The sequence below is a fragment of the Petromyzon marinus genome, chromosome 20, assembly GCF_048934315.1.
Source record: "Petromyzon marinus isolate PM22_M1 ecotype Great Lakes invasive population chromosome 20, UKy_Petmar_22M1.pri1.0, whole genome shotgun sequence".
Taxonomy (NCBI): domain Eukaryota; kingdom Metazoa; phylum Chordata; class Hyperoartia; order Petromyzontiformes; family Petromyzontidae; genus Petromyzon; species Petromyzon marinus.
In genome coordinates this window covers 6844422-6856684 of record NC_133686.1, presented here as the reverse complement: position 1 = coordinate 6856684, position 12263 = coordinate 6844422, and the positions used below count along the sequence as shown (strand labels likewise).

At 43.9% G+C, this 12263-nt stretch overlaps 1 protein-coding gene across 1 annotated transcript in view; it reads right to left on the bottom strand.

Moving 5' to 3' along the window:
- INF2 (inverted formin 2) overlaps nucleotides 1–10463 on the bottom strand; it is a 56115-nt gene extending 45652 nt beyond the window's left edge. The window contains exon 1 of the mRNA XM_032957632.2: nucleotides 10355–10463. The gene's annotated coding sequence lies outside the window, so the exon portion shown is untranslated. The remainder of the gene's footprint in view (nucleotides 1–10354) is intronic.
- Nucleotides 10464–12263: the final 1800 nt, after the last annotated feature.

Genomic DNA, 12263 nt, shown 5'->3' with positions numbered 1-12263 from the left:
TGTTTGTAGAAAGTTCCATTCCAAGTGAAGTATGTATTGGTTAAACAGTGTCTCACCAGGGGGGGTACCTCAGTGTTTAGTCCTTGATGAACCAAGTCTTCAATGATTGCAATGGTGTCAGGTACAGGAACCTTGGTGAATAAGGAAACTACATCAAAACTGACAAGCAGGTCGTCTGGGGACAGGGAAATACCCTTGATTGTTGATACCAGGTGAGTAGAATTTTGTACCGCAGAGGTGGTCTTTCCAGTGAAAGGACGCAGGATTTCAGACAAAAAACGAGCTAGTTTGTAGGTGGGGGAGCTGATAGTAGAGACTATGGGACGAAGAGGTGTATCAACTTTATGTATTTTTGGTAAGCCGTATAATCTTGGTGGCCTGGCAGCAGAAGGTTTCAACGAAAACTGTTTAGATTGATCAATTAATGCGGTTGAATCAGAAATTATTTTGTTGGTTTGTGTGACGAGGCTGTTGGTGGGATCTCTTTTTTATTTTTGTATAACTACCATCGTCGAGTAATTCTTTAATTTTGTTGTTGTATTCTATTTTATCCATGATGACAGTAGCATTGCCTTTGTCAGCTGAGAGAACTACAATATCATTCCTCTTTTTTAATTTATATAATTCAAAACGCTCATCTTTGCTGAGGTTGCTAGCTGGCATCTTAGCGTTTTTGAGGGTTGCAGCGATTTCAGATCTTGCTACGTCTGCAGCGATGTGACCCAGGCCCCTGAGAGCAACGTCTACTTGGGCAATTATATCATTAACTGGTATGTGTTTAGGTGTGACTGCAAAGTTTAGACCTTTAGCTAAAACGGATTTCAGACCATCGGAAATAGAACTGTTACTGCGATTAATTACGACTTTATTAACGTCTAACTTTTTGGTGTGTGGGTCCGGTCTTTTGTTAAAGAGGAGGTTAAATTTGGAAATCAGGTTTTCCTTACATTTGGTCGACATAGTAGCAGCTGAAGAGGCAGTCATATTGTCTACATGTTCCCAATCCGATGCCGACCTGCTTGTCAGTTTTGATGTAGTTTCCTTATTCACCAAGGTTCCTGTACCTGACACCATTGCAATCATTGAAGACTTGGTTCATCAAGGACTAAACACTGAGGTACCCCCCCTGGTGAGACACTGTTTAACCAATACATACTTCACTTGGAATGGAACTTTCTACAAACAAACTGAGGGCACCCCAATGGGCTCCCCCCTTTCTCCAGTTATAGCTAACATTTTCATGGAGAAATTTGAGACTGACGCCATCCAGACTGCCACTCTGCGCCCAACCTTATGGAAGAGGTACGTGGATGACACTTTTGTCATCTGGCCACATGGCCGGCCTGCTCTAGACCAATTCTTCGACCACATCAATTCCATACACCCAGCCATCAGATTTACCATGGAAGTCGAAATAGATGGCAAGATACCTTTTTTGGATGTCCTAATTAAAAAGAGACCTGATGGTTCAATGAGCCACTCTGTCTACAGGAAAGCTACCCATACGGATGCTTATCTGAAACCGGATTCCCACCACCATCCATCACAGAAGAATTCTCTCATCAAGACTCTGTATCATAGAGCCCAATGCATATCCGACCAGGAACACATAAGCAGTGAACTCAAGCACGTACACCAAGCTCTTAGGGCTAATGGTTACTCCGACTATACAATCCGCAAAGCTATCACTCAAACCATGAAGAAGAACCCTCTTGAGGAGCCTTTCAAAACCATCACTTTACCCTACATTGCTGGGATCACAAAAAAAGATCTCCAAAATCTTGAATAAACACAAGATCCAGGTCCGTTTCAACACATTACATAAAATCCGTGATCTGGTTCCGTCTGTAAAAGATGTGATTCCGGACATACAATACCCTGGTGTCTACAAACTAAGTTGCCTCTGTGGTAGTAGTTACATTGGAGAAACCAAACGCCATATCTCGGACCGCATTCGTGAACATAAAGCAGACCTTAAACACGGTAGGACCAACACCTCGGCCGTAGCAGATCATTGTTCTAATTCAGTAGGCTCACATGCCATTGACTTTTCCAAGACGGAGGTTCTTTGTAAGCCATCTGGCTTCCATGAGAGATTCGTTCATGAGGCTATCCACATATACAAACACAGAGACAATTTCAACCGAGAAGATGGATTCTATCTTAGCAATCATTGGAAAGATTTGATAAATCATTTCAGTTCTTGATTGATTGTTCACGCTTACAGTGGCTTTCAGACAGCATACATAAAAACAAATTTCGTCTCCCCCCTCCTCTTTTCAAAAAATAGATGGACTAGTCCTGGCAAACAGCCAATCGTTGCGCGTGACTCAAACGTTATTTTTATATATATAAATAAATAAATATGCCGTTTTCAAAATAAATTTATGCAAACCGACACACCTGATGATGACCGTTTGAGTTATGGTCGAAACGTCGTGAGAATTTTTATTGTTTTATATATATTTTGTTATTTTGTTGTTTCTCTTCAACGTGACTTTACCGAAAAAACTAAGAATATGAATTACTGCAGTCACGAAAGCTTTAAATCAAAATTTCTCATTATGTTCTATGCAGGCTATACAGACTACAAAAATCTCAAAACCAAAATTGTTCTATATTGAGCACAACACTATTGGGGGGGAGGGGGGGATTTTTTTTTACTTTCGTTTTTTTACCACCGTACGTTCTACCTTTGGAGGTTTTGAATAATGCTCACGCTTGAAAGCGATGCATAAAAGATGCAAACGGCGTTGAGACGTTTCACTCTGCGCAGGGACCAGAGGCCGCCGCGTCTCTCTCTCGAGGCGCTGCACAAGCAGGGGGTGCCCCCCACGCCGCACACTCCGCATACTCGGAAGAGAGCGGATCCGCACCGAGCGAGGCAACCGAGAGCTCTGACCAAACTGGACAGCAGTGGTGGCACGAGGCATGAGCAAGCCCAGGCAGAGTCAGAATATGTATTCATACTGGAGGAATCCGGTGAGCTATGAAGCTCTTTTTTCACACGTGTCTAGTAGCAAGGGGCCCAATGCCCCCCCCCACCCCGCCCCCCAAGCAGCTCAAGGAGCCACAGAATTCAGGAAAAGAGCTACAGATGCATCATACGTCACCTCAGATTCAAATCGTAATAAAACGCAACAGGCCACGTAATATATTTTGATTTAAAGCGTTCGTGACTGCAGGGATTCATATTCTTGGTTATTTTGGTAAAGTCACGTAGAAGGGAAACAATAAAATAATAGAAATATAAAACAATAAAATTCTCACGACGTTTCGACTCCCTTTACCGATATAGTTCTTGCTTATACCTCTCCAGTGGGGCTCTCTAGAGATCCCCCCGAGTGGAAGCTCTTGTGCCAGCGGTGGAGTGAGCAGGCGATTGCAGGGCAGCACCGTTACCTGTTTTTGTAACCTCTGTACGTTACCATTACGTTGAAATAAGCCATCAACGGGTTATTCAACCACGTGGAACAATAAAGCTGCCCTAAAAAGTGCCAGCATAATGGCAACGTAAATCCAGCTCCACGAGGAACTGGCTTGCTTTTACGGAGGGCATAACGAGTTGTTGACGAGCACATCGCGCTCGTGATGCATATTGTGCGGTTGGGATTAAGTGGGAGAAATGAAAGGCGTTTTTTTTTTAACAGACAATCTTGTACAACCGTCCATTTTACCGTGGTCACTCTTGGGAGGTAACAATGTTCAAGCTAGCAGCTCGCACACTTTTGTGCTGTTCACTGTGATGATGTGAATTTGGGAATGGGAAGTAATGCATTTAGAAATTATTGTAATCCACCTTGACAGCTATCTCCAGCCCAAGAGTCTGATTATTTTCTATTTTCATGTTCTTCCCTTTCTGTCCATGCGTAAAGTTAATAAGGAAAAAGGGGCAGCCCTGCAAACGCTTTCTTGCGCCACTGCTGGCAGAAGGGTCTCCACCACTTCGAGGGAGCTCGAGTGGAGGGCTCGCAGAGCGCAGCGTGGCTCCACCACGGCGAGATGTTAACTACCTCACCCGGTATGCAGGAGGTCGTGGGTTCGATCTCGACCCTGACGCCTGCTGTATATTTGGAGTTTGCGTGTTCTCCCTGTGGTCACGTGGATTCTTCTCTGGGTCCTCCGGTTTTCCCTCCACATTTAGAGACACGCGTTTGGGGTATTTTGCTGAAATAAATGTCCACTTGATAAGCCACTTCGTTGAACTATCATTTGTGGCCAGGTCGCTTCTGAAAAACAGTTACTGTATTCTCCGGATTATAAGATGCTCAAAGTAAGACGCATCCAAAACTTGTGCCCACTGTCAATAAAGTAATACAAATCTGATCCCTTACACACGCATGCACGCTTCTGCAAGATTATCAGACACACAAGCCTCGACTTTTGCTTTAAAATACCACGGCAATCCAGATATTACGATTTGAGTGAAAATTTTCAGTTTACTTCAGTATCCCTTCTTCCTCCACACGGCACACTTATTGGCAGTGCATTCGTGTGACAGATTCATCATGGAGACTACACCGGGGATTAGAACTGGGTTCACTTCATCTCTGAGGTTATGTACTTACTCGTAACCTTTAGTGTTTCCACTGCAACGACCAAACCGGTCTACATTCATCATATAAAAGGAATGCATATTATATATATTAAGTGCACTTAGGTAGGCACTGCAGAATTTTATAGAACACTTAACATTCACAGCGATGGTAATGATTGATTCCATAGACCATCTCTTATTTCTACATAGCCTAACCAAGCAGGCACGCAGTGCTAGGGGGTTTTCTGGGGTGAAAGATGAAATTCAGGAGAAGCAAATGTATTTTTCGAATTAACCAAGTGCCTTTCGAAATGGTTGTTGCTCAACAACTAATTTGTCCCAGTGCTTTGCGTGTCCTCATGTTGGGCAAGCCGTAAATTTTCACACTCCCTACACCCATGCCAGCATCTCATGGGCGGTGGTGGTGGCTATGCACGTGGCCTGTAATCCAGCACTGTGGAGTCGAGGGTTGGTGGACTGCACAAACGTTGTGAAACTCCCTAGCCATGGCCATCAAAGAGGATTCCCATCCCTCAACTTGCCATGGAGAAGGCGGTACAATAAGTGGACTCATCTGCATCTGTTTCCATCTTTCCCTCTCGCACGTGTTTGCTTTTCTCCAGGTGCTCTGGTTTCCGCCCACACGTATAAAACACTCATTTATTATCTGAAAACATCTTAAAATAAAAACCCAATGCAGGACCTTCCTGAAATACGTCCTCGAATTTCCTCGAAAAAACGTATTTTTAATTATTGCTTTATTATTCAACAAAAAATAGCCTCTTGAATGGCTGGAACGAATTGCAAAGAACCTGCAATGTGCGTCAAACCAGCCTGTTTGGCTCAGACGAAGATAAACAAATCCGTGTAACGTCACCTATAGAAAATAAACATTCCACAGCATGCGATTGTGGATATTGACCACAATTACTGGAAACGTTTGGGTAAGGAGTAATAAATGATATCACATGGGTGGGGTGTGAGAGGCTGGCCGTTACCAAAGAAAACACCTTCAGAATTTACTGCATGTGCTGATTTTATGGGAATTACCTAAGAAAACCATCTGCTATTCAGAGGATGTTATTAAAATCAAGACGTCATCATTGGCAAGGCTAAGCCATTGAGACATCTGAGTACTAAATTATTGTCCATGTATGTGTAGCCCTTTAGTTGAACGTACAGTGAGGGAAAAAAGTATTTGATTCCCTGCTGATTTTGTACGTTTGCCCACTGACAAAAAAATGATCAGTCTATAATTTTAATGGTAGGTTTATTTGAACAGTGAGAGACAGAATAACAACAAAATCCAGAAAAACGCATGTCAAAAATGTTATAAATTGATTTGCATTTTAATGAGGGAAATACGTATTTGACCCCTCTGCAAAACATGACTTAGTACTTGGTGGCAAAACCCTTGTTGGCAATCACAGAGGTCAGACGTTTCTTGTAGTTGGCACACATCTCAGGAGGGATTTTGTCCCACTCCTCTTTGCAAATCTTCTCCAAGTCATTACGGTTTCGAGGCTGACGTTTGGCAACTCGAACCTTTAGCTCCCTCCACAGATTGTCTATGGGATTAAGGTCTGGAGATTGGCTAGGCCACTCCAGGACCTTAATGTGCTTCTTCTTGAGCCACTCCTTCGTTGCCTTGGCCGTGTGTTTTGGGTCATTGTCATGCTGGAATACCCATCCACGACCCATTTTCAATGCCCTGGCTGAGGGAAGGAAGTTCTCACCCAAGATTTGACGGTACATGGCCCCGTCCATCGTCTCTTTGATGCGGTGAAGTTGTCCTGTCCCCTTAGCAGAAAAACACCCCCAAAGCATAATGTTTCCACCTCCATGTTTGACGGTGGGGATGGTGTTCTTGGGGTCATAGGCAGCATTCCTCCTCCAAACACGGCGAGTTGAGTTGATGCCAAAAAGCTCAATTTTGGTCTCATCTGACCACAACACTTTCACCCAGTTGTCCTCTGAATCATTCAGATGTTCATTGGCAAACTTCAAACGGGCATGTATATGTGCTTTCTTGAGCAGGGGAACCTTGCGGGCGCTGCAGGATTTCAGTCCTTCACGGCGTAGTGTATTACCAATTGTTTTTCTTGGTGACTATGGTCCCAGCTACCTTGAGATCATTGACAAGATCCTCCCGTGTAGTTCTGGGCTGATTCCTCACCGTTCTCATGATCATTGCAACTTCACGAGGTGAGATTTTGCATGGAGCCCCAGGCCGAGGGAGATTGACCGTTCTTTTGTGTTTCTTCCATTTGCGAATAATCGCACCAACTGTTGTCACCTTCTCACCAAGCTGCTTGGCAATGGTCTTGTAGCCCATTCCAGCCTTGTGTAGGTCTACAATCTTGTCCCTGACATCCTTGGAGAGCTCTTTGGTCTTGGCCATGGTGGAGAGTTTGGAATCTGATTGATTGCTTCTGTGGACCGGTGTCTTTTATACAGGTAACAAGCTGAGATTAGGAGCACTCCCTTTAAGAGTGTGCTCCTAATCTCAGCTCGTTACCTGTATGAAAGACACCTGGGAGCCAGAAATCTTTCTGATAGAGAGGGGCTCAAATACTTATTTCCCTCATTAAAATGCAAATCAATTTATAACATTTTTGACATGCGTTTTTCTGGATTTTTTTGTTGTTATTTTGTCTCTCCCTGTTCAAATAAACCTACCATTAAAATTATAGACTGATCATTTCTTTGTCAGTGGGCAAACGTACAAAATCAGCAGGGGATCAAATACTTTTTTCCCTCACTGTACTTGAACCCATGTTCATCAGTACTGGTTCATGAAGGGCAGGGAGCATAGACAACTAATCATAGAAGTGCAGTACAACAATGTATTTTACTGTCCTCTGCTGTTCACATCATAGCCCCACAGTAGCCTATAACAACACGTGGTATAGGATTGTCACCCACCCAAGCACTATACAGGCTCAACCCCGCTTAACTTTCGAGATCTGATGAGATCGGTCGCAAAGTGGGTGATTTGGTCCTAAGAGTGGGTAATGTCATGTCCTGCATATAAAATAATATGATCACACCCGCATATACTTTCAAAGTAATTTAAAGAACGTCTTACCTTGGTAAATAATCCGCAAAATAAAAATAAACACATTGTGCATACTGCACATCGAATAAACGCATGGCATATTCCTATAAAGCAGCAATATTATAAGGAACATTCCTTGTCAATATATTCACATTTTCCCCATTGCTGACTTGTGCCATCGTTACAAGGTCTGTGAATAATATATCCCTTGTTTTTTTTAAACATGTATTTGATTTATATCATGCATACAAAGTATCAGCCTTCTTGTTTTGACACGATAAGGAAACTAACACTGTCTAGAACGTGCAATTATAACACTTTAATTTATCTGCAGTACAGAAAGTCTATGATAGTGAAACATTGCATTGCATTTCTAGTGTTATTTCCCAGCCCTATGTTCATGCGCTGCTGAAAAAAAGGTCTGCCCTTGCAATGTCAGCTATATGGGTTGTTTGAGTATACTTCACCGCTCAGGTCAATACGGATTGGATACGTAAGGGGAGCTCAGGACCGATTTAGACATCGCTCGTCACCATTTATGTTAGCCATGGCCAGGAATCGAACTCAGGTGCAGGGTGAATACCGTGGTGCGTAAACCACTCTGCCCACCACTGTCTCCACCCAGTGTGGTGCAAAGTTGAATTTTGCCGGGATAAAGTGTAACTTATTAATTGAATGTCTCGACAATTATTTTGTAACTACTTAACTTATGATTAACCTTAACTGAAGAGTGTTCATCGTGTTGTGATACACGTATTACAAACCTATGCCGAACAATGATAATTGCCAAATGTGCGAAAATCAATGAAGGCTGACAATATGAAAATTTATTCAAAGCCTTTCCAACCTTTTCCGAAAAATATACCTTGACATTTTGACTCGTGCATATCTGACGTTAATAATTCTGACATAGATACATGTACAATAATTACCATCGGATTTTACTGAGCTTACAAATCAAACGTCACGCAGTAACCTACCCACAGCTGGCCCAACGTTGGTCCAGCGGTTCCAAACACATTAAGCCAATGCGTGGCCCAACGTTGGCATGTGTTTTACCCGAGTATGTCAAGTTCGACAAACATGGGGGGGCACCTTGTACCTGCTGTATACACGGTACGATCATTTGTATAACGCAACACTTTACTGGCAGTGGCATGGCGTGGTTGACATGGGCCCTGCTGAAAGGAATTAAGTGGGGGCCTTCTTCTGTCCAAATCCCCCACACCCCCTGTCCCTTTGCAGACCTCTGGCCCCTTCGGCTCGTGGGCCACGGCGCAGTTGCACCGCCTGCACACTCGATAGCTATGCCACTGACGACTGCATTGGGTGTAATGGTAGTGGTTGAGGCGGGGGGGGGGGGTACGCAGGCTTCTCAAGGTCTCTCTGTACTCTCGGGGTACAGATAACAATTTGGGTGCCTCTCAAGGTCGGGTCATGCAAACGTCACAAGCACGTGATCCCCTCGCCCCCCATATCTCGGTGTCACCCAACACGCGTTGCACGTGGCTAGATCTCGGGGTGACATTTCAAGATGCGAATCTTCATACCGAGTCTGTCTGATATCTCAGTGTGCTGATTTAAGGCAAAGTGGATCTGGCAGAGACCACGTGTAGACATCCCATTCCTGCCAGGCGCTGTCTCTCTTCCCGCTGCTCATCGAGAGCCGTGCCCTCTTTCTCATGGGGACTTTCGTCCCAGCATCCCATCCCTCCTTCCCTGCTCATCTTGCCCCCCCTGCCCCTCTTGCACGACGTTTTACCCGTGTGGTGCGCCACACTAGTACAACGTTTTGCAAGAGCGAAATGCACTACAATTACTCTGCAGCATCAGCATGTATGGGCACACCACTCCCACAAGATAAAAAAAATACCTGCTTCCTTTCGCGATGCCTCAATAAAGTCAAACACAAGCCTTTCCAGCTTCACATTACACAAGATTGTCTTATTTATAATCCAGCCTGGGCTTCATTTAACACTTGATATTTTTCGCAACGCTGCTATGCTGACTTGGAGCAGGGGTTATTGGCGTATGGAACTACCACTATTGGGTATATGGTAGGCCATGCATGATAATCCGCTAGTATTGTAACTTATATTCCCATAACCCTATAAACATTAAAAAAATATATATTATGTTAAAGTAAGGCGAAAACAGCACACCGGATTGTTAAAGCTAAAATTAAGCACTGAATACAACAATGCCTACAGAAGCCACACGTTTTAACTTTAGACATGTGAGTAAGACAGTTGATTTTATACCACGTGTTTACGAATTATATATTTACAGCCCTGTTCTTAATCCACTGGGGGACAACTTGGAATTGACAACGAAACATACTCCCCAGCAAGATCCATCCTACAACGAAGACAATGGAGGAACACGATGTCCCATAAACTATTCCACGAACCAGAGCAGTAATTAATTAGTGCCACGCGAAAATTCCATAAAGTTCGTGGTAACAATGTCCCTGGCACGACCAACAAAGGTGACTGCGTGTGATAATAATAATATACATACGGAATTTTAAAATGCCATCACATACCGTACTGTAATTAACTTTATTAACCATAAAACAACACACATTAGCGCCACTAAAGTGTTTGCCATCAGGCCGTAACTGGAACGACAAAGTGAGATGCCCAGTTTGATTATTAAAAAACACACACACACCCAGACACGTTCATGCGTGGAAGATAAAATCATTTGAACATAGAACTCAATAAGGTTAATAATGAAGGTGGGTCTTTTTGTTTTACCGGTGCCTGCAGAGCGAGGCCGATTGGGCGGGCTGGCATCCCGAATGTGTTTGTGCCCACGCTGTGCAGAACCAGTTCCCCCACCTCACCCCCGACCATTACCAAGGAGAGGAGGAGTTGCAGGAAATCCGGGAGCGTTGAGTGATGGTTCTTGGAGGTGAATGGGCAGTGCGTGTGTCAAGGGGTGCGTGATGGTTTACCCACCCCCTCGTGTGCCACAGTTCCGGCCTTCATAGGCGCTTGCCCCAACAGTCTGTTCAGGCTATACGGGGTACCTTTATCTCTGTGATGGTTTAGTGCCGGCGTTCATAGGTGCTCGCAAACAGCACTTGTCCCGACAGTCTGTCCAGGCTATAGGGGGGACCTTCGGAAGGTGCGGCTTGTATTTATTTGGCTGCTGCTATTAATTTCCGCATAATAAGTTCGCCGCTTTCGTTGAGCTATCGTTTGTGGCCAGATCGCGTCTGAAAAAAAGAGTTTCATGGCTCAGTGGGCCATACCTGGTAACAAAAATATACAGGTAGTCCCCGACTTACGATGGAGATGCGTTACGACGACCCCATCGTAAGTCGAAAATATCGTAAGTCGGGCCATCGTAAGTCGGGGACTACCTGTATCGTTTAGTTTGTTTGGGTGTGGTGTGGTGAATTTATTAAGGTCAATAGATCCCGTACAGTATTGAAAACTGAACCCATTTAAAATTGCCACATTTGCTGTACTACATTAAATTGTGCAGCGAATAATAGTTGCCAAGTGAATAACATAAGTTCTATATTTGAAGCTTTCGTGACTGCAAGGATTCATACTCTTTGTTTTTTTCGGTAAAGTCACGTAGGTAAAATAAATGAAAACAACTAAATGAAATCTCGACGTTTCGGAGGCAACACAAACATCCGTCTTCAGGTGGAAACCGTCACAGCAAAATTGCTGTATCCCTTGCTTGTTTGTGTTGCCTCCGAAACGTCGTGATTTAACATAACAAGTATATATGTGCATGTGCGTGTCAGTGGGCTTTCTACGTGTACAGCCCCTTTTGGCAACCCACTGCTGCATAGCGGCCTTCCCATGCCGTGGCGGTCATGGCATATTTGACCATACTTCACCACGCTGGTCATCATGGATTTGAGAAGGCGGGCCACTTAGGCCTCGACGCTTAATAGACTACAGCTGTCAACCCACCATGGTTTACCCCGTATTCTTGTACAGGAAAATTGCATTTTCAGGACCATACGGCGTACAGCCGTTTCAATACGGGCAACAAAAATTGTGTTGTATATTTCTTTGTGTTTCTCCCTTGTGATGGGACTTTGTAGGATTAACGTTGAGATTTATAAGGGCACGGGGTGACCAATTAGTTCTGAATTGGTCTGTAATAAGGTAGGGCACTGATAAGGGGTTGTCGGGCATTATATATTACAATATGATGTTGCTGTATTTCCCTCTGCTGACAATGTAGTTCACATAAGACTTGTTAATGCACAGCAGTCGCTCATCGAAGCACTATCCAAGCTAAGGCCTGCCTAGCTTTCAGAGACCTGATTGGATCGAGTCCATTCCGGGCCATTTTGTGCGTAGGCTCATATATAAAGTATTACTTTTGTTGATAAGAAGCTTTCGTGACTGCAGGAATCCATACTCTTTGGTTCTTTCGGTAAAGTCACGTAGGTATAAAATAAAATAAATCACGCAACACAAGCGTCCATCATCAGGTGGGAAAGCACGGTCTGCTGCTGACGAAGACTGTTTTAAAAGGTTTGAAATGGGTGTAGCTCAAGGGTTATAAAGAAGTGGCCGGGGCTAGTGATGTTAATGTGAGACATTAGCATGTAACTGTAAGATGGAAGAGCGGCCTCCTGAATGAGGGCACGGAAGTGGCTATGTTAATCTGAGAGATTAGCATGATGTTAAT